Genomic DNA, 25,698 nt, shown 5'->3' with positions numbered 1-25,698 from the left:
GCTCCTCACCACCTGAGTCTAATTGACAGTAAATTACATTTATTTCCCTCACTTTGAGTGTTTCACTTGCAGTAAGAATTGTTTATCAATCTCCCTGTCTTTATCTGTGTGGGAATTTGGCCCTTAGGTTGGGTTGGGTTATCTGTGGCTGTTCAGGTATTTTGTGGTGATGTTTGTAGTTCTGCTGGGGTTGGATACTGGAGCAAAGGAGGCTCAGCACTCTGGTTCCAGCTCACACAGCCATGTTAGCTTCTGTGTTTCCTGGGCCCCTTCTCTGGAACAGCTCCCTGATAAATTCAAAATGTGAGGATCCTAGGTACTGAAACACCCAACTCTGACTGGGATGCCTCCCAGAAGTGTTTGAATCAAATTGATGGAATCTTTGTCGTTTTACCTTAATTCAGAAAATGCTTTGTCCTAAAGTTTTAGTGGTTTTTGAACAACATATTTTAAAGCTGTAAGTTGATGCTTGAGAATGTGTAAATCTTCCTGCTGTGTGAGTGCTTTTTTGCTGTGTTGAAGAGTTTATTTTACAAAGACTTGTAATTATCTGTGCACAACTGAGCCATAGATTTATCATACTTGTTTTTAAATACTGCCCCTTTTTTGCCTAGCAATTGCAGTAATAACTTGGCTGGTCTCTAAATTACTGCAGAAAAGTTGCTTTTGTGAATACTCTTTGTCAGAACATCATATAACATCTTACTGTTTGCAAATTAAAATAGAACCTAGAAATAGCACTAATTGGTGCCATAAGAAATTGATTCCAATATTAATACACACAATCCTGATAGAGCGTTTTTCTTATTAATTTAATACCAGCACTTTTTTACTTTGAATTACTATCTTTTGTAATCTGAAAAAATGTCTACAAATAAAATTGCTGGGTTTTGAGGACTTGCTGCAAAAGGAAAACCTCACTAGTGTTTTCTAATTTTGTACATTTTTTCTTGATTCTGTTCCTGATTTGGCATGTAATCTTTTAAACCGTTAGAGATGGGAATCAAATAAGTTGCATTACTAATATTTGCAATGATTTGTCTTTTAAAATGCAATATTAGTAATTTTAATATTCTATTTTGGTTGACTTATGCTATAGTTACAAAAAACCTCCCAATTCAGAGAAGTATTAGTGTACATAGAACCATCTGTGAAACCTTTTCTTCCTGAAACACCTATATTTTTAAGCAGTGGAGCAGAAGGCTTTATGTAGTGGCATTAATGTTGAGAAAGTATGATTGATGATGGTCTTGTCACTTGAAATTCATTTCAGGTGTTGTGTTCCCAGTGTTAACTTAAAGTAATTCACTGTAACATAAATGGATGATTTTTATAATATGCACATACAAGGTTAGTAAAGTAATAACTTAGGCAGTGTAAGGTAAAACGTGATTACAGTGACTTTGTCCTCTGAATCTTTCAGGCAAAGTTTGCAGTGAGAATTTTGCAGAGAAGCAGCTGCCCTTGGTTTCTGAGTATTACAAGGTCATTGTCTAAGGCACAGGTCAGCTGAATAAAATGGTGATATTTGGAGTGGGAGAAGTGATCTTCAGGGATATTATTTAGAGAGTGAGTGTGTGTCAAGAGAAGACTGAAGCTTGTATGTGGACTTGTTAGTGGACTTCCCTTTGTGGCTTTCTTTTTGGCTGTTGTCCCATTGCTATTTTTTGAAATGCATCCTTCAATGTTTTATCTCCTCTACTTATTGAAGTACATGTGTTGCTTCTAGAGACCACATAGATTGCTATCATAAAGTAATTATAAATAATGTTAGGAGGCTAAATTAAATTTGACTGTATTCAGTATTTTTTCTATTTCTTCTTTTTTCTTCTTGCATCTTTCATACAGAATATAAGAGTTTGTTAAGTACAAAATTTGCAGCATAAACAATTTCTGTGGTCTCTACATAGTCCTGTCTGGTTTGATGTGTATGAAAATGCTTCAATCTTCAAATCCACATCGATATTTCATGATAGTCAAGCTAACAAAACAAGATTTGCAGTATTTGAAGCATGTGGAAGGCTTGCCTAAGTAAGTAAGTTGTTTCCCAAATTTCAGAAAAAATTTGGAATTGAGTATATTAGTTGCAAGTGCAATTTTATTTCTATGTTGTGTGGTAGTATGATAGCCTGAAAACGCATCAGTGAATGTGGCACTATTAAATGTCATTTATTAGTATGCTGGTAACAGTAATTTGTGAATGATGCACTTTAGTCAGTGAGAAGGAACTGCAATGGCACATGCAGTTGGTGAGTAAAGAAAAGTCTGTATCTCAGGTTGACACTGTACTACAAATTTGCATTTTTCCTGATTATTTTCTTGTGGTGGCCTGTGACCCACAGCCATTGGCTATGTGATAACTGTAGCAGTATTTATCTGGAGTTAATTTCATCCACTGTGCTCTGGCTTAGCAAGTTTATGGAGCAGGCAAAAAGAAATGGGTTGAATCACTAAAAATTGTGATGACTACCTCTCCAATTACATGATTTTTTTTCACATATTTTGCAATAAAATATGGAGAATGGCTGTTCTCCTTAGTAAAGTGTTAGGCTGTACTAATACACATGATGTCCATGTACATTGCACATGTGACATTTACATGTTCATTGCCATTTCTACTAATGATAAAGGGTGGCTGACCTTTGGGGAAGGGCTAAATTTTAAATAATTTTTTCAGTCTGAAGGAAAAATTGGAAATGACTGTCAGTAGATCAAAATCAGACTTGAAATAAATTGAGCACCTGGTAGTCATCTCAGGTCTTGGCAGATTAAGATTAGAGAGTCTTTTTAGAGGTTGGAGCACTCCTTAAAGCAGAGTGTCAGAGTAAAGTATGCACAAGTTTTATCTCAGCAATGCCTTTACCAAGATGTGTTTAAAAGAAATTCTACTGTAAACTAATTTTAAAAAGCCCCACTAATTTTACTGATTATACAACTCAAGTGTTTTGAACTCTTTTAAGAAAAAAGTAGCAATATGATTTTTGAACTTACTGAATATTTATTTTCAGACATTAAATATAGATGAAGTGAGTATTTTTAGAAATGCTTGTCATTGTCATTGTTATTGCAGCTGATTTCTAGGTGGCCTCATTGTATGACTGTCCATTTTACTGCAGTTTCCCAAAGGATATTTTATCTGTTAATGAATTGCTTCTTCAGTTAATTGCTAATTTACATACCTGTGCTATAGAGGAAGTGGACTTTTTTATACTTTTTATAAATGAAGATTATTTTTCAGAGTAACTTTTTCCTAATAGTGGGAAAGTAGGGAATGTTTCAGAGGCTGTATATTTGAATAGAATTTTTACAACAGAAAATATTCCTGAAACATGATTAAATTAGGCTGCAAATATGAGTTAGAGTAGTTAAACTTGGCTCTAGTGGCATTGGAATCCTTCCCCCCTCCCTTCCCAGCTGTGGCTTCATTTTGCACTCTGGCCTGAAAAGCAGCAGGTCCCTGCCTGGATAATGCCTTGATGGTCAGTGCCTGGCTAGCTCAGTCGGTAGAGCATGAGACTCTTAATCTCAGGGTCGTGGGTTTGAGCCCCACGTTGGGCGCCAACCTGCGGCGAGGGTTTATCTGGCCTGCATGGTCAGGGTCCGGCTAGCAGAGGGCAGGCCGACACCCCGCTGCAATCCTGTGCGAGCACCCCTCGGCGTCTGAGGGCCTCGGGCTGTGCTCGCCTGCAAACCGATCTCGCCGCCAACGCGACTGGAAATAAGGAGCTGGACTCGCGATGGGGTTAAGTCCGGTTTAATGAATGATCCAAGATGACATCCAAGGAAGGATCCCAAGGAAAAACCCCAAGGAGAGACCAAGAAATGGGGGTGAAACAAGGTTATAAAGGGGGTGGGTGTACAAAGGAGGGGTTTACAACAAGCCAAGCAGGAAGGGCGGAGGGATGAACCTAACATAACTGACATAAAGGGGAATCCAATGAATACCAAGTAGAGGAGGGGTCCTGGGACCACAGCCAACCACAACCCCCAGAGAGAAGACGACTCTGGAAAGTTGGGAGCAGTGGGGGGTGATTGACTGGGCCCAGGGAGGGGAGAAAGTCTACATTTAAGGAAATAAAGGGGGAGGAAGAATTATATAACTTAACTTAGAATTTATGCCAATGGCGGGAAAACTGGGGAGGGCAGAACCATTTGCAAACATAGGGGGGAACAACACAAAATGGGGGAGCTATACAATAAACTTAACAAACACACTACTACAGTGCCTCTGCACTGCCTGGGCTCTGCTGCCAGTCTCCTCTTGCTTCATCATTTCCTCCTAGTGGCCATTGACTCACCTGCCTCAGGGGTGTCCTGCTGTATCTCTGTGTTTGGACTGCAGGGATGTTTTAGAGTAGGGTAATCATTGATTTGGGGCTTCTTTTGAGTGGATTTCCCTTTGGATTATTCCATAGATCCTACATGAGTTATGTACATTTGGGAGTGTCAACAAGCATAAATGTTTTCTGTCATCTAAATGGTCTGATGATATCTGTCTGAGGGAGGAGACAGCAAAGTACTATAATATAGCCATTTTGTTGTAAAAATGGATTTTGGAAGTTGATGATGTATTTAAAAGTCTCCAGTTCTATTTGTGAAAATTTGTAAAATCTTGCATGTGGTCTGTAGGTTTTTGAGGGACACTGAATTAGCTGTCCAGTGTCTGATTGTAGGAATGTAGAAAATAAGGTGAAGTATCAGGGAAAACCAGTCCAATGAAGATACTCAGTTCCAATTTACATGTAGCTTGTGAAAGATCATTTTGGCTGTAATTTTTTTCTGTATTTATGTAAACAAATTCCTTTTCATGTAAATACTAGTATTTCTCTGTTTGTAAGGATTGATGTTTAATTTAAATAATCTGTATTCATGAACAAATATCAGAAAGCAAAGGTCTTTTTATTACCATCTGTTGCAAGTTAAGCAAAATGACTTGGTTTATTAATGATTGCAGCCTTTGTTATGTATGTACACATTAAAAAAACCGATTAAATTTGGATGTACTGCTTAGAGCTTTAAGTAACAGAAAAACCAATGCATTTTCCCTGTTTTTTTGTAGCTATGATGGCAAAGTGAGGTGAAGGTTGTTCTGTTACCATATTTCTTAATCCCAAACATTATTTATGTTTCTTTTTACTCCATCCTTTTGATTTATTGACAGTAAAAATAAAATTTCAAAATGTGGAAATCCCAACACACTGCCCCCCACCTTCTCTCTTTAAAACTGAAGTGTGAATCAGTAGAATCTTCTTTGGGGATGGTGGAAATGTAGAATTACTTTTTTTCAAAGTGAGAAGAATGCCACCAGTTGTCAGAGTAAATGAATAAAGCTATTAATCACTTTTTACTCAAGATGACAGGCTTTTAAAGTAATTTTTGGAGGAGTTGAGTCTCCCAGGCAGTATTGTAGAATGCTAGGCATGTGACACCCCTTGTTGACAGAAAGCAAATACTTGTTTTTAAATAAAAGTTGATGATAGCTCATATTGCATGAGCAAGTAAATAAAAGAAATGTAATAGGAAAAAATAAAAGCTATGAATTAATTTAGCATATATTTAAATATAAAATCAGTCTCTTATTTGTCACAAACAATACATTTTGCTGTGTTAGACACTTTAATGTGTGATTTCAAATGCAAATTACACTATTTCTTTTGAAACACGATTCTAAACTTCACTGAAATTCTTTCTCTAGAGGTTGCTACTGAACAAATATCTTGGGGTGAATCTGCTTTTAAATTTGGTATGATAAGAAGCAAAAGGATTTGGAGAGCAGGCATCCTGATGCCCATAGTTACCTTTTCTTTCTTCCCTGTCAGTGCTTTCCTCACCCGTAGTACAACTAGCCAGTTTTAGACTAACTAGTTTTAAATAGCAAATCCAGTTGGACTTTTGATCTTAAGTTATTTCAGGAGGAATGAAGAGGAGAGTGTAGTGGTTCATCTGATGATATGCTTTTGCCAAAATTTGGGCTGGGGAATAATCCCTGGTTTTTGTCATTAGTGCCCTTTCTAGTGGAAAACTATTAGACACTTCCATTAATCTATGTATTTTTTTATGTTATAGGATAATTGCTGTTAGAGCGTGCAGTAAGAACAGAGATGATTGAACTAATAATTAGAGAGGCAATAATAAACAATTCATCAAGCTACATGTTTTTCAAACCAGCACCATGTTTAGGTCTGTGGCTTTGGGAATTTATAATGGCTCCAAGACAATGGGTAATTCTTATGAAATGAAGTCCACAACTTGGTGCTCGGCTCTTAAGAGAGTTGGATTTTTTCAGGCACAGATGTGGGATACTTGAATTCAGTTGGTGCAAGGGAGAATACATCATACAGGGTGTGGGCATAAACCTGTGCTCTGCTGCTGAGGGGTTCAGCAGTAGATGGGGAGTAGTGGAGGATGAAAGCTCCTGTCCTGCTCGGTGCAGGGTGCTTGGCCAGCACTGCTGGCAGATCTGTGCCTGTGAGGGTCATTGTGAGCCCTTCTTCAGGTGGGCAACCTTTCCCCAGGCATGAATGCTGTTACAAGCAGGAGAAGGATATGAGATATTTGAAAAAAGAAATACATTCTATTTTCTTTCATAACATCCTTTGCCTTTGTGACAGTGTCTAGAAGCCATAGAGAATGTCTCAGGGAAATAAGCAGCTCTTGGTTTTGTGTGTTGGTTTTTTTTTTTTATTTCTAAGATGTGGCTCACCTCAGAAACATAATACTTTGTATAGCAAATGGTAACATACTCTCATCTGACAAGTGATTACTCTGAGCTCAGGATTAGTTCTTCAACTCTTTTCCTTATGTTTTTTTTTTCTGAATTTGGGTAGCACTATTGAAATCTAAGTCAGTGTCACCAAGATTTTCACTGGTCACTGATGTGTGTTCCTTCAGCCTCTTAAATAGCATAGCAAAAGCAACCACAGTGGGATTATGTTATGCTGTGGCTTAAACTTTTAGTACAAGTGTTGCAGTTTGGATTGAGTGTAGCTCACATTAAGCAGACAGTTTCAGTGTATGCCAGCAGAAGGCAGCAGAGAAGGTCAGCAGTGCCTTGGGCTGTATCGACAGAAGTGTGGCAGGTAGGTAGAGAAAGCTGATTCCCCCTTTCCCTTACACTTAATAGACCACATCTAGAATATTATGTGTAGATTGGGGGCTTGCAGTACAAGATGTTGATAAACTGGGGCAAGTTTTGTAAAATTCTACCCTCTGTGTTTTCCACCTGTCTTTACTGCCAAAGTTGAACCTCCTGCTTACCAGATTTTCAGCTCTTTTCTGGAAGAGCTGTTCTCCAGTGAGTTGGCCATCATCCTGTGTAGGGGACTTCTCAGTTGTGCTTGGTGAATTTCAATCACAATTATTCACCTGAATTTCTCCTGCAGCCAAGGAATATGGTTGGCACAACACAAGCCCACGCAACACATGCAGTGCAGAACAGTCCAGGCTAGGCTTACTCAGGTTTACTGTAAGTAGAATCCCTAGCTGCTTGCATTTTACAGTGAGCTGGTTAGCATCACTCCAGCCTTCCAACTGCTTTTCAGCCATCTAATTTAACCTGGACTATAAAGTTGCGGCTTAAATACAGGGATCCATTATCAAAAGTCTTGTCAAAGCCAAGGGAAACGAGATCCGCTGTTCCTTACTCACAGGTGTACTTGTTTTTGTGACAGAAGGCAACCATGTTGGTTATAAACAAATTCCTTATAAGTGCATTTCAAGAATTCTAAGCTCTGTGACTTTCCCAGGGTCTAGAGTGAGTTTGCCTGGCCTGTTGTTCCCCACTCATCCTTACTGCTCCATCAGAAGAGGGACAGAGGACTTGCCCTTAAGTCATTGGGAGCCTCTCCTAATGAGAGAAGCCTTCCAGCAAAGGTGGAGAGTTCATAACTTCAGGTCTCAGTACCCCCAGGTACATCCTGTCAGGTTTCACAGACTTGCCATTAGAGGACATTTCTTGGTAGATCACTTACTGAATCCTTTTTGACTGCTTGGTAGTTCTTTGCTTCCTTAAATAATCTTTATAAGGTGTAAATGTCTGGAAATTTATCAGTAAAGATAAGTGAAAAATGTGAAGGTTAGAATTGCTTTCAACTTGCATTTGTCTCTAATTTGTGGCATTACTCTTAGATGCTAAAATACTTAAGATCTAATTGATTTCTGTTCACTTTTGGAAATTTGGAAAGTCAATATGCAATACTCCTTTTTATTGTTTACTATGTCCTGTCACTTAGCAAACATAATTAAACTATGCACTTTAAATATTACATGGAAATGCTATAGCAATTAAATTTCAGTGACTGCATAATTCGACTCAAAAGTCTCCTGTATTTGCAGGATTCAAAAGCCAGAGCATGGGAATTTCAAAAGACTTTTTGGATGATTCTGTCTGTTTTCAAGTTAGATTGTTTTGCCTTCTGAAGTCTTTATTCAGCTTGTTAAAGTGAGCTCTGTGAATGTACTGTTTTCTGTGTTGGGCTGGAATTTACGGAAACTTTCAGAAAAGCAAGCTCAGGCAAAATACTAAAAATCAAATTCTTTGTATGAATTTTGTCTCCAGACTGCTTTAGTTCCACAACTTAGATCATGTTTTCCAATTGGACATTTTTACCCACAGAGTGTGGAGTTTGGAGTGGCTTCCTCAGTTGCATGTTTTGTGAGCTGACTCTTTATAAGCCTCGGCGGCAGGTTTAGTTCTGGTCAACACACGGGTGATGGATGCGCTGCGGTCTGGGAGCCTCTGCCTGTGAGCCTGCTGTGGCTGCGGCAGAGCCTGCCCGGGCATTTTCCCCGCGTTTCCCCCGCAGGACAGGGAAGCGCCGCGGGGCTCTGCCGCGGCTGCAGGTGCCGGGCGCGGCCGGCAGAGGGCGCGCTGGGGGCGGCGCTCCCCGGCCTCGGAGCATTCGTCACCGGTAGCTCCATCTCTTACATCTGGGGCGTTCAAAGTTTGCAGTGTCCTAGGTAATGTTTCGTTTTGTCCGTGATGTTAGGACTATACAGGTTAATCTTGCAGTCACTGGACTTCATTTCGTAAGACGTAGCATCAGCTAAACCAAATATCTAGCCATAAATGAGCAATTATATTTTTCTTGTTGGTTATTGTTGAGACTGCTTGCCATTGATTTCTATGGTCAATTCGTTGTTCTTATTTTCTTTCCCTTGTTCTTATTTTCTTTTGTTTTAGTTAATTTTCTTCCTGATGTCATAGTTTTTTTACTAAATGGACATATGTTCCTTTATTAATAATCTATGTTAAAAGCTTTTTGTCATCTTTAAACAATGAGTGGTTTTTTCTCTCTGAATATTTTTTTACCAACTAGTGTTGATCCTGAAAAATAATGCTATTTTGGATTTACCATTTACCAATGGAATTACCAAAAAAGCAGAAAACTGTTACTACTGAACTGGCTACTCATTTGTTTCAAAAACTGCTTCTGTTTGCCTGTCTTTTCAGCTTTCTGAGGTCATTGCTTGAGCATTTTCCCTCAAGTCCTCTATAACCTGAAATACTGTAGATGTATAATCATCAGAGGACAGCTGGCTGTAAGAGTCATCCTCTGTTCAGAGCATTGTTTTTCACCTCAGCGTGGTTATATTCAGCACACCTAACCTTAATATGACTAGTATTCTAGTTTAAGATCTGTGTTTGATCTTTTCTTGCAAATATTGTGTATTGGATCTCCATAGATGTCATTTTACCAGCTGGATATTTAGAGCATTGTCCTGCATTCAGTATTGTAAGAAGGGCACAGTCTGTTTCTGGCGCTCTGAGCCACAGTGGCACAGGGGTTCAGTCACAGATTTTTGTTCTTGTCAGCTATGAAATTGTGTGTCAGGTTCCTTGTAGAAAAGACATATCCCAGGTTTTAGCTAATATCTTAAGCTTATGTCTAAAACTTTTCAAGGAGAGGATGTAGCATCTTACAATCTTATTTCTACCAGACTTGTATTCTCATTGAATTCTCTTCATTGTCAAATCTAGCTTATGTTGAGTTGTGTGTTCCCTGCCTGGCAACAAATCTAATTCTTCAGAAAGCTTAAAAAAAACCAACCCACAATTCTACTATAGGCTGCAATAAAAGTAAATAAACAAGCCATGTTACTTATTCTTTGTAGAGCCACAGCCTTAAAAAATGGTAATGCTAGGTGGCAACTGTGCAGCTTACTGCAGAGGTAACAGAATTAGTGACATGTGGCTCTATTACCTTGCACAGCATATCTGTGTTATGCCAAGCTATGACTGAGAAGTAGATGAAAGTAACAACATAGTACCATGCTAACATGATGATTTTATCCTTAGCACTTGTGGTGGTATTTCTAGTAAAAGCTCTGTGTGTTCAGCACATGTGGAGGCATGTACTTTCTGAAAATCATTCTACATAATACAACTTTTCTGCATGTGAACTTTAATATAGCACAAATATGGTTCAGATTTGCTTCTACTTCAGCTCATGTCTACCTGATTTAAATGGCAGTATAAATTTAGGTTGTCTCACACATCAGGAACAAGCTGAAACCCTGTTACTGTCTATGTTCTAGCTGGTAAACCAATGAAGAAATAGAGGCTTGAGTAAAAAATATATCAGTTTGGAATGCTTCTGCAGTTGTCTGCTCTTGCAGCAAGATAAAGCAATAAAATAGCTTTGAGAAATATTTGACACATTTTCTGACATAATTTGTCTGTAAGCAATGATTCCTATATAGCTCAGTTTTGCTGTTTTCCTCCTGTAACAACATTTCCTCCTGCAGTTGGCAATGTCTTTCTCAAAATAGAGAAAGATAAAACTAATAAGAGGCATAGTACTTCCTGAGTAGTACAGATCTGACTTTATAAATCCTAACCCTGTTAGTGATACCTTCACAATAAAAAAGTGTTTTCTGTGTTTTCCTGGACTTGCCATTTTAAGCCGTGTTTGTGAAGTTTCAGTCAGAGTAGCAGTGCTGTATACACTTGTGTACTGTGTTGAATTTAAATTTTTAAGAAGAGTTTAATCAACTCCTCTGATCTGGTTGTGCAGCATTAAATTAATAGGCCCCACAAGTCTTTAGAAACAGGCATCTGTTTAAAAAACACAGACAGCTGAAGATACTTTGAGGACTTGTAAAGATTTTTTCATGCCTCTTGCTGACCAGGGACCCATGAAACTGCAGGCCTGTAATGAAGAACAGTGTCAGGTATACTTACTTACTTGCTTTTCTTTTTAAAAAGATTTTATTTATCTGCAAGATGAAGTAAAAGGTCTTTGGTATATGAAGTGATTCTAAACCAACCTTAAAACTACACTATGAGTTAAAACAGGTATTCTAAGTTTCTCAACCTAATCCTAGTAAATTATATTTTTCTTACAAAAAAAAAAAATTGCTATTTGTTGGTGTATCTTGCAGTGCACTTAAATGCTTGTAATGACTAACAAACAGAGTTTTTAATATATATTTGTATATATATATATATACAAATATAATATTTTTATTCTTGTGTTTTATTATTTAAAACTTGAATCAAAACAATATGTAATAATGTAATTTTAGGAAAATAAAACAGACCTATCAGTTTTGTCACTGAATTTAGTACACTGTTAATTAAAATAGAAAATATGTGTAACTGCTGTGGTCAGACAGTCATTATGGAGAAGACATACTCACTTAGTGTTTCAGTATTGAAGTTCTGCAAGTGTCATTCCTTAAGCAAGATTTGCCTCATTAATGAACCAAGGTGAATTGTGAGAAGGGTTTATGTTTTTGTTGGCTTGTTTTACCTTTTCATGTTACCCATTGGTCCTGAGTATTTTTCTCAGAAAAGGTGAGGATTTACTCATTCTTTGTTATATCAACTAAGTCATTAAAAATTCTTAACACATTAGGAAGATGAAATCCAAACAGACTATTTCAAGCAACCATTCCAACCTAGTTCATTCTGTGAACTTGAAGTTTATGGAATTTTGATAGGGATTCCTGGGGGTTTTTTTTTGTTGCATAATAGACTGTTATGTAAAGCTCTTTTTGTCTTTTTTTTGAGTGGAGGGGTTTTTATTTGGTTGGTTTTCTGGTGGGTGTGTTTAAGTGTACTTGGTTAACCATTAGGACTGTATGAAAAATATAGTTGCATTTTTATTAAAAACACATAATCTTGACAGAATCTTGTTTCTGATTGTTTGGTGATATGCAAAAAATTAAGCATGCGATTTTAAACATCTTTGCTGTGTTTTGATTCAAAAAATGCTTGATGTTTATAGGATTTGAAATGTAGTATTTGAATTAAGCAATGATGTTTTATGGAGATTTTCTTGGTTTTTATTTTAAATTTTGCGGCATCTAGACTTGACTGTTCAACCTGGTATAACTTGTGTTCTATCACCCGTTTCTACCCAGAAGCCTTGATGGAATTTCCTTGTCTGTTGCTTTTGATCTCTGATCTCTTTTGGTCTCTTTGATGCTTGTTTGGTGCAAGGCTGGCACATCTTGCTATCCAGTTGTATTTCCATAGTGGTAATATTCTTGAAAAATATTGATCTGGCCCATGGTGGCTTCACACTGTTGAAAAGTGCTTTAGCAATGGTCAGCTCAAGAGCAAGGCAAATGCTCCCACACAATATCACTTTGTGCTGTAGATAAAGGGGCCTAGTTTGGTGAAAATTGTGATCTTTATCTAAGTTTCAGACTGTCTCAGGCATACAAAATTACATAGTTCATATACTCATTGCCTTCTTCATCTGGAGTACTTTATAGATATAACATTCAGTGAAGAACAACTGAAGTGGCAGGAGATGTCAGAGACAGAGCTGAAGTGGCTCTTTCTGAAAATAAGAGGTATTTGGCCTTACTTGGCAGAAAACAGCTTCTTGCCAGGTATTACAGAAGAGCCAAGAGTCATCTTTAATACTGCTTCACTGGTAGTAAATTTTCTGTACTTTTTGTTCATGTATAGATTATGTCATTGACAAATATAGTAAAAGATAAATTATTGGCTAATTAAAACAAAAAAAATAGAATTGGAAAATCTGCATGACAGTTAAGAACATTGCAATCTCTTAAAACACTGCACTCTGGTTTTGATTTACTCTCTTCATTTTCTTTTCACCCTATACCACTTGGTAGGGCTGGGTAATGAAATTGGGAATGCAGGAGTGAAACTGAGCTTGGGAAGAAGAGGAGGTTGACACCAAGGTTGCGTTTTGGATTTTGGTCATTGTTTCCACCAGCCAAATCTGTTTTTATAGATATCAATGCATGAGTATTTCCCCAGGTTGAATCTGTTTTGCCTATAATGGCAATGGATAAGTAATCCATGGACTTACAGATGTGTTTTCTTCCACCTTCCTGTTGAGCAGGGGAAGTGTGTGAATGGCTGGGTGGGAGTTTGGTGCTTAGCCAAGGTCTACCCACCAAATGATTCTATGACCAGCTCTCACATTCTTTGAAGAAAAGAGAGTTACATCAAACAAACCTCCTCTAGTCAAGCTGTGGCTGGTACCATGGACTCTGAGCAGGGCACTCCCAGCAAGGTCAGGTCTTGGCTGGTGCCTTGGCTTCTGTGCATAGTGATTCCTTCTGGGGCTCAGCCTTTTGCAGTGCTCACTGTTCATGGGTGAGTCACCTCCTGCTTGCTATTCAGGGTTATTATTTTTTATTTATTTGTTGCATTCTATTTTAGGCACTTGGCATGAGCTGTCAGTGGCCTCCTTGGTGATGTTGTCTCTTTGGGCTTGTCTATGTCTAAATCCCATCTGCTGATGTTACCTGTAGTGCTGTCACTGGTTTGCATTGTGGTCCAAGTGTAAGAATGCAAAGCTCTTTTGAGTTCATCCATTCTTCTTCTTCTTGTCCCACCCTGACCTAAACTATTAGAATGAGGTAGATGTTGTTCTTTGGGCAAGCTTACACCAGCCACATCTGTCTGGTATCATCTAAAGAAGTAGAGCTGGACAAATGTAGTCAAACTCCTGTCTTCTGAGTGACGCCTCCAAACACACTTGGACAGTACACAGTTGTTTCTGTCACTTCTTGAAGGCATTAGGAACAGAAGGTTTGAATAAAGGAAATTAAGAGTGTTCTGTTGCATGTGTTCTTCTGTTTTCACTTAGTGAATTGACCTTAAAGAAAAGAGATAATATTTTAGATAATTTCTCTTTTAACTTTGCTTTCTAAAACAATATTCTGTATAGGCTGAGGAGTGAGTGTGATTGCTCTGGCATTTTGTGAGAGTTGTTTTCTGCTTTTTCCTAACCTCTTCCATTATCTCTTGCACATAAATGAAAACAGTGTGACTTTCCCAACCTTCATAACCTTATTGTCCCAGATAATTTTGCTCTTGCTTGAGTATTCTGTACAGGCTTAGTCATGGTAAAGTCACAAGTTGTATGAAAAGAAGCTAATTTTCTTATGCAAAATGGACAGTGGGCTTTCACATCATTTTCAGTAGCCATTAGAGAAAGTGTTGTAAAAAGCAAAATTAAAGAAGTGCACAGGTTTGGAATCTGTGTTTTTATGGTCATGATGCAATATGGTGAGTGCTGTAGGAAGTATGCTCAGAACTTGTGAACACTGTTTCTAGAAATAAGAAAATAGCTAATGGGTATATATGAAAAAAGTATCACTCACTTCAGCTGATCTGAGTTTAGTGAGAGCTTTGGAGCCATTTTGGTGTCCAAGGGTTATGCCAAACCAATCTGCAAAAAAATTAGTAAGCTGACTCTCATTGGTAAGTGATGTTTTAATTTTTATTTGCTGTAGCTATGTTGGTAAATTACCCAGAACATGACTGGTATGATATGTATTTGGATCTAGTAACTTCTAATTGTGTATAGACCTTACTTGTTTTATACTATATTTAACAATGGCTTTGCTGAACTATGTAGAAAGTAGCTTTTTATCTATTTTATGTATGCTCTCTCTACATGGGTTATTTTCTGTTACAGGAGCGTGCTGCAAATAATTGTGAGCAGCTTAGAGATCCTTTAGGGCTTTATAATTACTCAGCAGCCATGGTGAAACAGATTTGATGCTAGCAGCAAGAGTTCCTTGGCTAATATAAATACTTGAACTACTGATTACAGCCTCTGATCCTCTGCCAGTAGTAATTACATCCTCTATTTCTCCACCCTGAGGGTGCTGAACTGGTGTGACTCAGGAGAAGCCAAACTTCTGCAGTCTGTTGCCAGACACTTGGCCAATACCATTGTATATTTTCATGGCTCCCAATGGATCATAAACTGTGGTTTGAACAGTGTTAGAGTGATACAAGAATACAAAGGATATTTGGTAACAGGCTTTGCTTAACAATATGTTCTTGCTTCAGAAAATGGATACCAGATATGTTCAAAGAGTAATGTTTGGAGAGTACATTCTTCATGAAAAGTTTTTTTAGTACTTCCTGTATTTGAAGGCATTACTGTAAAGTAGCTTACCTTACCTTCTGGCATGCACTTACAGTACCTGATGTAGTATTTGTTTGGGTTGGTTTTCCTTTGCACATTCATCTGCTTTCAAACAATTTATGTCTTTCAATCCTGTACTTTTGATTGCTGGATTCCACAGTCTTTGGTGCCTGTTTTTGTGTGTGTGGAGTTGTTGAGGTGGCCAGCAGTGCCTGCACAGTGTGTGTGTATGAGGAGTACATGGTCAGCCTGGCTGGGGTCAGGGGCTGGGAAGGAGAACATCCCTGGGGCTTGAAGCCATCAGCTGCAGCTTCACTTCAGCAGCTTTCTGTGTGCCCTTCTGCTCTGAAAGGCACCGAGCCACAGGCCTTCCTGAGGGTCAAACGCAGGTCCCACTTCCATAGTTAAGTTCTAAGGCAGCAATATTTCTGTTTTATAAATAAGTAGCTGTTTTGAAGGCTTGGTTTTCTGCTTCGTGAAATTTAGTTCTGGGGGAAGTGTTCTTGTGTCAGAGTGTATTTGTTTATTCAGAATATTGTAATAATTGCAAATGCAAATAACCGTTAAATAAATTAGAGATTGCATATAATTGGAGTTGCTAGTAGTTTTCCTTGATACAAGTGTCTTTTTCGGTTTTTGAAAGAAAAGACTTAAATATTAGCTCTTACTCATGTCTGAGGAGTTGTTACTGGCAATTGAGAGTTGAGATGAAGTAAAATGTTGGAAAATGATGATAAGTAGGCTCAGATTAATGCTGGGTTTTAGCCATTTGAAATTTGAGTGCCTGTCATGTTTTTAGCTCTACTCACTGAAGATAAGAATGTAATCACTGGTACTTGAACATATGGGAAACTGGGGCTTAAAACTCTGTCAAAAGCTGGCAAGATTTGATTTTGCTTCTTAATAACAGATAATCAATATTTTAAAATATGCACAAATGAGCAAAAGCGTTCCAAATACCTTTTTACTTTTAAAGGATGGATATTTTCCCAAGTTTTAGCAACAATTAATTTTCAAGCAGTACCACATATTGAGAGAATGAAACAGTTGAAATTCAAATGCTTCCCTCTGAGTTTTGAAAGTGAGATTGGTGTTATGCAGGCTGTTGTAATAAAATCTTTCCTATGTTGTTTGTTTCTAAAGATCAGGTATGGAATTCCTAACGATTATTTAAACTTATTTGAAATTGTATTGTAAATTTGTCAAGGGAAAAAAGTAAATATTTATGGAGATTTGAGAAGCTCATTAAACACAGAAAAATGTTTTACAATAGTATCCTTTTTCCCTAGATTTTAGTGTCTCTATCTTATTGTTTAAGGACTGAATTAAGAGCACAGCCTTAAGAGTCAACTTCAGGAAGTACTCCTGGTCTTAAAGAACAAGTGATTTTTAAGATCTTTTTGTTAATAATTTTTCCTTTAAGGAAATCCAAGAGTAAAATGATCTTGTTTCCAAAAAAAATCCCTTTATTTCATCCTCCTGAAAAAAGACTTGACAATCTTGTTAGAATTTGTTAGGAAAATCATGAGTAATTTTTACAATTTCCCTACAATGTAGATGAAAATGTGGACTTTGGAGGCTGCTTAGAGAATGGAAGCCCTTACATGCAAAACAGGAAGGCTTAGGAGTTCAGAAATACTTGGTACTGTATTATGGCTGTGTTATGTATTTGAGTTTCAGCAGGTTACCCAGGGAGATTGCAGTCCCCATCCTTGGAGATAATCAAACCCTGCCTGGACAGTCGTGGTCAAACAGCTCTAGATGCCCTGCTCAGTCTGAGGGCTGGGACCAGATGCTTTCAGAGGTGCATTCAAACCTCAGCCACGTTGTGAATCCCAGCTGGTGAAAACCAAATGCACAATACCTAATACAGACAGTCTTTTTTGGTCTTCACATGGGATCTCCTGTGTTTCAGTTTGTTGTCCACATTTCAACTGGTCCTGTCACTGGTAACCCATGGGAAAAGCCTGGCTCTTTTGCACCCTCCATTCAGGTATTTATATGCATTGGTGGACTCCTCCAGAGCCTTCTTTCCTCCATGCTGAACAGTTCCAACTCTCCCAGCCTTTGCTCACAGCAGATGCTCCAGTCCCTCCATCTGTGTGGCCCTGTGCTGGTCTTTCTCTGCTATGTCCGTCTCTGTTAGAGGGGAGCCTAGAACTTGGACACATAATTGATTCCCAGTAGTAAAATCCTATTGCTAATAAAATCTAAATATCTCTTCTGAAGCTCTGTAATAAAACTGATTTATAGTATCTGATTTTTATGTAGTAGCAGACATTTATTTCCTGTAGTGCACGGGGCTTTAGTGATGGGGTTTGTAAAGATAAAACATTTAAGAGTTTTTAACTGAAGGTTTTTATGAAGGCCTACATTGATGAAGCCCTGTAGTAGTAATGATGACTATGGAAAATGAGCTTTTAATCAAGTATTTTGGGTGGGTATGTAGAGAGTTCTTTCTTCTCTTTTTGACAATAGAGTCTTCAGCACCAGAGAGCTTTTGCTAGTATGGTTGTTCTTATGGCAGTTTTGGAGCACAGTGCTGGACTGATGAGGTCTGTGATGGGAAACACCTACCATGGTTTGTGACAGTGACTTTGACAATCTTTCATATGTTCTAACCAATTGCTTCTTATGTGATATTGGCTAGTAGCTTCTACCAAGAAGAGATTTTATGACGATTTTGGCTTCCCTTATTTCCTTCTGACAAATGAAGTGCAAGGGGCAGGGTGTATGTGTGAAACTTGAAAATCATAACATTAAGACCCTGGGGAAATCACTGCTGTCTGAGTTACCTTCTCCCACCTCAGTAATGCTCCATGGGTGCAAGTTAATTAAAGCATCATTGTATAGTTGAGCTGAGGAATACATTCCAGGTTACTTTAGAGTATTGATATCACCATTTAGTCTGTGAATCTGGGAGAAGGACTGGCAAAGCAACAAACTGTTCATAAATTATGCCAGAAGAAGAAACAAAAAATCTGCATGCAGCCAAAGAATAGTAAGCAGTAATGAAGAGATGAAGAACTGTTTGCATGAATCAGAAGTTCATGGTGAAATAAAATGAAATAATAAAAGAAACAATCTCATTTTCCATGCTTGCTGTGAAGGCGAGTGTTCCAGGACACTCTTTATTTGGTTTGAAAATAACTAGGTATCTGGAAGTTGATGCTAAAAAAAGACTCAGGACTAAATTAAAAGTTGAGAAAGCTCTCTGTAAAGGCTGAGTCAGTGGTGAAACAGTTGATAAAATCACTGAAGAACGTTCACAACTGTGGAAAGCAGCATTATTTAACAGAAGATTTGGAGTTTGCTGACAAGGTAGATTCTTAAATGTCTTCTTCAATCTACATATAATTAAAGCCTGAAACACACTACGCACTATTGTAAGAAAGGTGGAATCAATAACTTATTTTGGGGGGAAAATATCTAATGAGCATCTTCATAACTGTCAACTTCAGCTTTATTTTAGTATGCAAAAAAGTATAAGAGATGAGTTCATTTACATGCTGTCACCCTCAAATGCAAGTGAAATGGTTATATGCAGAAGTAATAACGCTGCAAAACCCAGCAACAGCTCATTTGGCAATTAAGGTTTAATGATTGAAAAATTTTGCTTTAAAGACTAAATATGAGACTCTAATCCAGGTGTTATTTATACCTCAGTGTAAATATGAAAGCCTAGACATTTGCAAATGGGAAAAAGAAATCAATTACTTTCAGAAGCAAGTGCCTCAGGAAAACATTAATTATTATTCTGAGTGCATTTGACAAATGCTGAGCTGAAATTAGTGGACTTCAGTCTCTTCAGAGTTCTTAAAGCATTAGGTGAATATCTAGGACATGCTAGCAAGGACATTTTTCAGAACTCTTAATTCGTTTCTTCTCTTATGGAAAATTTTTCATTTGACAGCTTGAATTAACTGGCAAAATGAAAAGAAGACATATATAATATTTATAATTTAGAATGTATATTTTACAACATAATTTATATTTTATATACTTGTATATAGGTTTTAAATGTTTAGATACAGCATCTAAGCAACATTGATAACAACTGTGCCCTGCCTTTTAGAGTCCAAAAAGAAAATGAGAGTGCTAAGAATATAACTTTAATTCTTTTGTTTGTTTGTTTTTTAAAAAAGTTAGTTATTGTCTTTGTTTTGCTTTCCTGAAGCATAGAAGGCCACTTAGCATTGTGTGTTGTTTTCTTTTGGCTAGCTTGTGTTACTGTGAGCAGGGGTGTGTGTGTGAGGAGTTGGTGGGGAGTTTTATGTAATCAAATAACAAAACAAAAGCAAACCCACCAAACCAATTTCAGCTTATACTGACACTCATATCATCCACTAGGGATTCAAGAGGGAAATTTTTTCCTGTTCTTTAGAAATGTCAGAATTGTTACATTTGTACTAGAAGCCAAGTAATGCTAGTTTATATTATTTCCTTCCTTTCATAAATTGGGTGGTACTAGATGGAAATAATCTAAATGCTTTATGTATTAAATTATATTGGCCAATTAAAAAGAAAAGTTTCATAATATTGAAAGCATTTTTGCATAGTTTTGTTAGTTTTGAGGAATGTTATTTGCTGTTAAATAGGTTGTGTGTTGTGGAATAGATATAACATGAATTGTTTGGTGTAGTTTTTATTGAGCATATTTCAGTGTAAGTGCTGCTGAAATAACTTTTAATAGCTGAAGAAGCCTTGCCAAAAATTACTTATTAATTTTGTACAGTGCTTGAGATTTGTAAGATGCTGTGAAAGGTTAAACCTCAACTTTTTTCAAAAGAAAATTGATCAGTGTTAAAATGTCAACTGTCTAGGTACAGCAGCTTACTGGCATGCAAACACTGCTCTCTCATTCCAGGTTCCCCAGCTGCATAGTATTTGCATTGTGACATTTTCTAACAACATTAGCACCATAGCTGATGTTTCAAAATCAATCAGTTTCTGTTGGTATGAGACAGCCTGCCCCTTAGTTGGATGTTGAAAGTGTTTCTCTGGAGCATAATTAACTTGAATTCTTGGGTTCTGGCAATATCTGCATCTCATGACTTTTACTGCAAAATCATACAAACCAGGTAATATAATTCTGAAATGTCTTTTAAAAAAATAAATAAAGGCAAACCAAAGTAATATTAAGGTTTTCTCAGAAGTACAAAACCTTTCTAGACATTGAGTCTGAAATTTAATCTAAAGCAAGTATTTTGGTGCCTGGTGCATTAAAATGCCTTACTGGAGAATTCATATCCTTTAATACTGCATTTTAGAGAATAGCCAGCTAAAATTCAGATTTTGTTTTAAAATTTTAGAGTTTCTATTCATCAACAGTGCTTCTATGAGAGAGAAATGATTAAGTCTTTTGCGACTATTACTTCCGGATTATTTAGGCTGAATTCTAGAATAAAATGTACATGAAAACTATATTGCTGCTGAAGGCAGATTGCAGTGGGAAGGAGATTTTACATGAATGATTTATGTTTCAAATGTCATTGTATGGTAGAATTTCCATTTTTGTAAAAGGCATGGCCTTATATATGGACTCATGGACTCTGTGTAAGTGGAACTGATACTTAAAGGCCAGTTATTTATTATAATCTTGCTGCATATTTGCAGAATTCATGTTCAAGACCAGGTTGGATGGGGCTCTGTCTAGTGAAAGCTGTCACTGCCCATGGCAGGGAGTTTGGAGCTAGATGAGCTTTAAGACCCCTTCCAGCCCAAAATTCCTGTGATTCTGTGTTGATCCCATAAATATGTAAGGAGTACTCTGAGATGTGTGTAGTGTATCTAAAACAATGTAGTGAATATTATGACACAGTCTTTAAGTGAGTAGAACTAAAATGCTTTTACAGCATTATTTTTAACCTGTTCCGTTTCTTAAAATGGGAATGAGGAAAGCTTCCCTAGGCATTTGTAGCATCTCCTGAAGATTGTTTTTTCTTTTCATCAAATGTATACTTCAGAAGGATAGCTAATCTAGATAAACTAGGGTTAAGGACAAAAATCTGTAATTAAGGTAAAAACTTTCACAGAAAGCATCTCACTGCCTTCTTTTGTTTCTCAGTTACTCCCAGTGAAGGGGGAAAGCTGGGATCTGTAATTCTGACTTTCAGATATGGCATGGCTACAGTATACTCATTAAAAAACCCCATAAGTTGTTTGCTTACATAAAATTAGATATTGTGTTAGATTGATTACCTTTAGAAAACATCTTTAAATGCTGGCCAAACAGATCTTTGAATAAAGTTTATCTAGTACTGATGAGTTAGTTGGAACAAGTGTAGTTAGTGCCTGTTAATGTTAAATAGCTGTGGCTAAAGGCAGTCTCTGTTTCAAAAAGTTCAAGAGGAGGACCTGAATAGGTAAAGTAGTGCTGCATTAGTAGAGCAAAAGTAATTTTATTTCATTCCACTAAAGATAACTTCTAATTGTATACCATTCCTTTAGATGAGTTACTGCTGCAGGTACTACTGTGATGTCATATTTTACTCATGTCTTAGTTTCCATTTTTATGGAAATAAGCTTCTACTTTCTTTTTCTGTTTCACTTTGCTACTGTGCAGGCCCATACTCAGCTGGGTGATACATTTAATGGGAACAAATAGCCCATAGTGCCTTTGTTGGGCACAGGCCCTGCAGACAGACCTTGACAAATTAGAGGGTTGGGTGGTCGCCAACCATGAAATTTAACAAGGGAAAGGGCCAGGTTCTGCACCTGGGATGTGGCAGCCCTGGTTGTTGCGTAGGCTGGGGATGAGAGGCTGGAGAGCAGCTCTGTGGAATGGGACTTGGAGTCCTGGGTGATGGAAGGTCAGATCTGAGCCAGCAGTGCCCTGGCAGCCACAAGGGCCAACACTGTCCTGGGGACATCAGACCCAGCATTGTCAGCCAGGCAAGGGAGGGCGTTGTCCCTCTCTGCTCTGGGCTAGGGCGGCCTCACCTCCAGTGCTGGGGGCAGTTTTGGGTGCCACAATGTAAGAAACACCTCTAGAAACACATTAAGCTGTTAGAGTCCAAAGGAGGCCACAAGGATGGCGAAGGGCCTTGAGGGGAAGCTGCGTGAGGAGCAGCTGAGGTCTCTTGGTCTGTTCAGCCTGGAGGAGACTGAGCAAGACCTCACTGCAGTCTTCAGCATCCTCATAAGGGTAAGTGGAGGCGCAGACGCTGATCTCTTCAGTCTTGTGACCAGTGACATGACTGGATTGAGGTAAAAACAGTTCATTAAATGAAAAAGGAAACCAAAACACCCCACAAGCAATGCTTGCCAGCCACAGACTGATGCCCAGCCAGGTCTTGAGCAATGGCAACTTTGGAAAAACTACCCCTCAATCTTATTGCTGAATGTGAGGTTATGAGGTCACCAGCTCAGCTTAGCTCTGAGGTGTCTGTCTGCAGCTCACTCTGCCCCCTTGTCTGATCATCCAGGCCTTGGGACTTGAATTGTGTTAAGGCAGCAGTGTTTTATATTCTCTATAAATTAAACTGCTTCAACATGATCACAGTTGGATCATGGAGCTATGCTCTTTACTTGACAACATTTTCATGTCTTTCATGTATTTAAAATGTCAAATGTCATGTTTTTGCTTTTCTTCCTCTGGTATGACTATCTTTATGTTGAGTATCATATAGAGGTAGAAGCAAGGCCATGCTTGCAGGAATTTGTCTAAATTTCATTTCAGAGTCATTGGAAAAAGTCTTCAAAATCTCAGTTTGGAATGTGTAATAGGGATCATCTTCTAGAAAACTGCTATTGCAAAAGCTCATAAAATTCTTAGCGGTTTAAAACACCAGCAATTATTTTCCATGACTTTTGTCAAAGCTGCTTTTATTTACAATGTGGCTCTGCTAATAAAAATATATGGTTATACGAAGAAACTTTATACTTGAAAATATATATTTTTTTTTATATAATCCAGGCAAGTTGAAGGAAAATGTGCTCTCTCAATTAAAGTTGTTCAAATATTTTGATGAGGTCTCCTCAGGTATGTTTAAGGAAAGCTGTCCTTAGTGGTAGATAGAAAAAAGCAGTGTCATGAGAATCCCACATCTGCCTGAAATTAAACATTTGAACCGGTCTAAGTGTTTGTTCTAAGATTTGAAAAGTGTTAGATCTTATTTTCACTGATAATGTGAAAATAGGATGGTCTGTAGAAAACATTACCTTGTCCAGGCACCATAATAGAAGAAAATGGGGAGTCATTCTGCGTCTAAGATTTGCAGATTCAGAAAAATATTGACCATGTGGATTCTCCTTTGACTTCAAAGGATTGTTTTTGCCCTTTAAAGGCAGATTCTGAAACTGCCAAGCATAGGCCACCTCTTCCATATTCTTTCATTGAAATCTCAAGAAAAATCTTGGTTAAAGATCACTTGGTCTTGGTTCTGCTTCAATTACTGCAAGTTTCCTAAATTAGTTTTAAACCAGTGTTTTTGTTAATTGATGGTGCTTACACAGAAATGTAGTTTATTGTATATACAACTTGGATATACAATAAACAATAAGTAATGTTGATACTTTTTCAGGTTTTGAATGTTACTTTTTTTTGCTGCTTACATCATTGTCCAGTCAGACTTGCATAAACATCCTGTCATAAATGCATGCTTTTTTTCTGATGAAATGCAATATTTCAAGTACTGCATAGAAGAAAATACAGTATGCTTGTCTTATGTAAAATTATACCTATGTGTTTGTGTGGAAAATTTTCACGAGAAATGTAGGTTGGATATTAGGAGAAAGTTTTTCATGCAAAGAGTGATCAAGTGCTGGAATTGTCCTCCCGGCGAGGTGATGGAGTCACCATCCCTGGATGTGTTTAAAAAAAGACTGGATGTGGCCCTTGGTGCCATGGTTTAGGTGAGGTGTTAGGGCATGGTTTGGACTCTGTGATCTTGAAGGTCTCTTCCAACCTAGTGGTTCTGTGAGTGTGCAAACAAATACTGTTTTCTGTATCTCTTAAGTTAATAATGGAGAAAGAAACGTATTGTATTTCAGGCAGTTTTGCCTTTGTTCTGATAACTTTGGTTGGTGTTTAGAAGGCTTCCAAGTTCTTTTCAGAAATAATTTCTGATTGTGTTTAAAACAAAGTTAGAGAGTTACTTTACAAGAGATGTGAATATAGAATACTTATATTGACCTTCGGTACTGCATAGTAGGAAAATGAGTTGTTTTTTTTCTTTTAATTAAAAGAAACTTCTGAATAAATGCAGAGTTTACTGAAGTTTTAGTGTATCATATGCATCTCAGTCTAGCTCCATAAAACAAGGGAATGTGGATCATGCTGTAATTGCCAAGACAGCTGCCCTCTTTAACAGGAGGGTGAATGGGCTGCTGAGAGTGACAGGTTAATGTTTCCTGCAGCAGTCAGGTCGGATGAGTGCATCTGGCACACCTGGGGCTGAGAAGAGCCGTGATGTGACCGTGACTGCTGCAGTCCAGGGCTCCCTCAGCAGCAGGAATGGCCCCTTCCTCCTTCCCTGCTGTCCCTGAGTTCAGTGGCTTCAGCCTCCCCTTGGCTGCTTCCAACCCCCTCTCATTTACTTGGTGAATGGTGCTGCGAGCTTGGGGTGCACGTTTCAAATTTGATCCCAGTCTGACTTCTGCCAGCAGCAAAAGTTGTGAAATGGGTGTAACAAATGGGTGGTATTTCAGGAGTTAGATATTTCTAATTAGTATGCATAATAATTCAGGTAATTAATACTGCATGCTATTTTTGAGTTACCTGTAAAATACTTAAGACCTTGATGTTTATTTATACAATATGAAATATCTTGAAATTTCTGCTTTGTTCAGAGGTAGTTTTCAAAATACAGCCTAAGAATCATGGCAGCCACAGAACCCTGAAATGCATGTTCATGTTCAGTATTTTGAGTTAGATGTATGTCAGAATTATCCGAAGAGCTATGCTTGTAGCTTTTATAGGTGAAGGTAGACACCTTATATACAGATACTTAGCAAATTTAATGCATGCATTTTTCCAGTTATTTTAGTTAATGCACCAGTCAACTAATATTCTACACTAGTGGGACATACAGATTACTGAGTTTATTTTTGCATAAAAAGCTGAATTTTATAATTAGTCATATGAGTTAGAAGAAAAATAAATGTTTTAGAACAATTAAATTGTATAACATGTTATGCCCATTTAAAAGAAAACAGTGTACACAGAGGCATGTTTATATAAAAGTCACACAGTGACTAAATACTATGTAAAATTGCTTTTATACAAATGTAAATTATATATAATATCACTTCATGATTTATATTTGCATTGGTAGAAGTCTGTCTAGGCACAACATCACTTTTAGTTCAAATATGTTTGGAAAAA

The 25,698-nt window shown here is 37.7% G+C and overlaps 1 protein-coding gene and 1 non-coding gene across 2 annotated transcripts in view; both read left to right on the top strand.

Annotated features, from left to right (window-relative positions):
- Positions 1-25,698, top strand: part of PRIM2 (DNA primase subunit 2) — an 89,592-nt gene that overhangs the window by 26,411 nt on the left and 37,483 nt on the right. The gene's annotated exons all lie outside the window — the stretch shown is intronic.
- TRNAK-CUU (transfer RNA lysine (anticodon CUU)) lies at positions 3,486-3,558 on the top strand. The gene has a single exon. It is a non-coding gene; the product is annotated as a tRNA-Lys (tRNA).

Source organism: Zonotrichia albicollis, chromosome 3 (assembly GCF_047830755.1).
Source record: "Zonotrichia albicollis isolate bZonAlb1 chromosome 3, bZonAlb1.hap1, whole genome shotgun sequence".
In the NCBI taxonomy this organism is placed as follows: Eukaryota; Metazoa; Chordata; class Aves; order Passeriformes; family Passerellidae; genus Zonotrichia; species Zonotrichia albicollis.
This window is presented reverse-complemented; position numbering and strand designations above follow the sequence as displayed.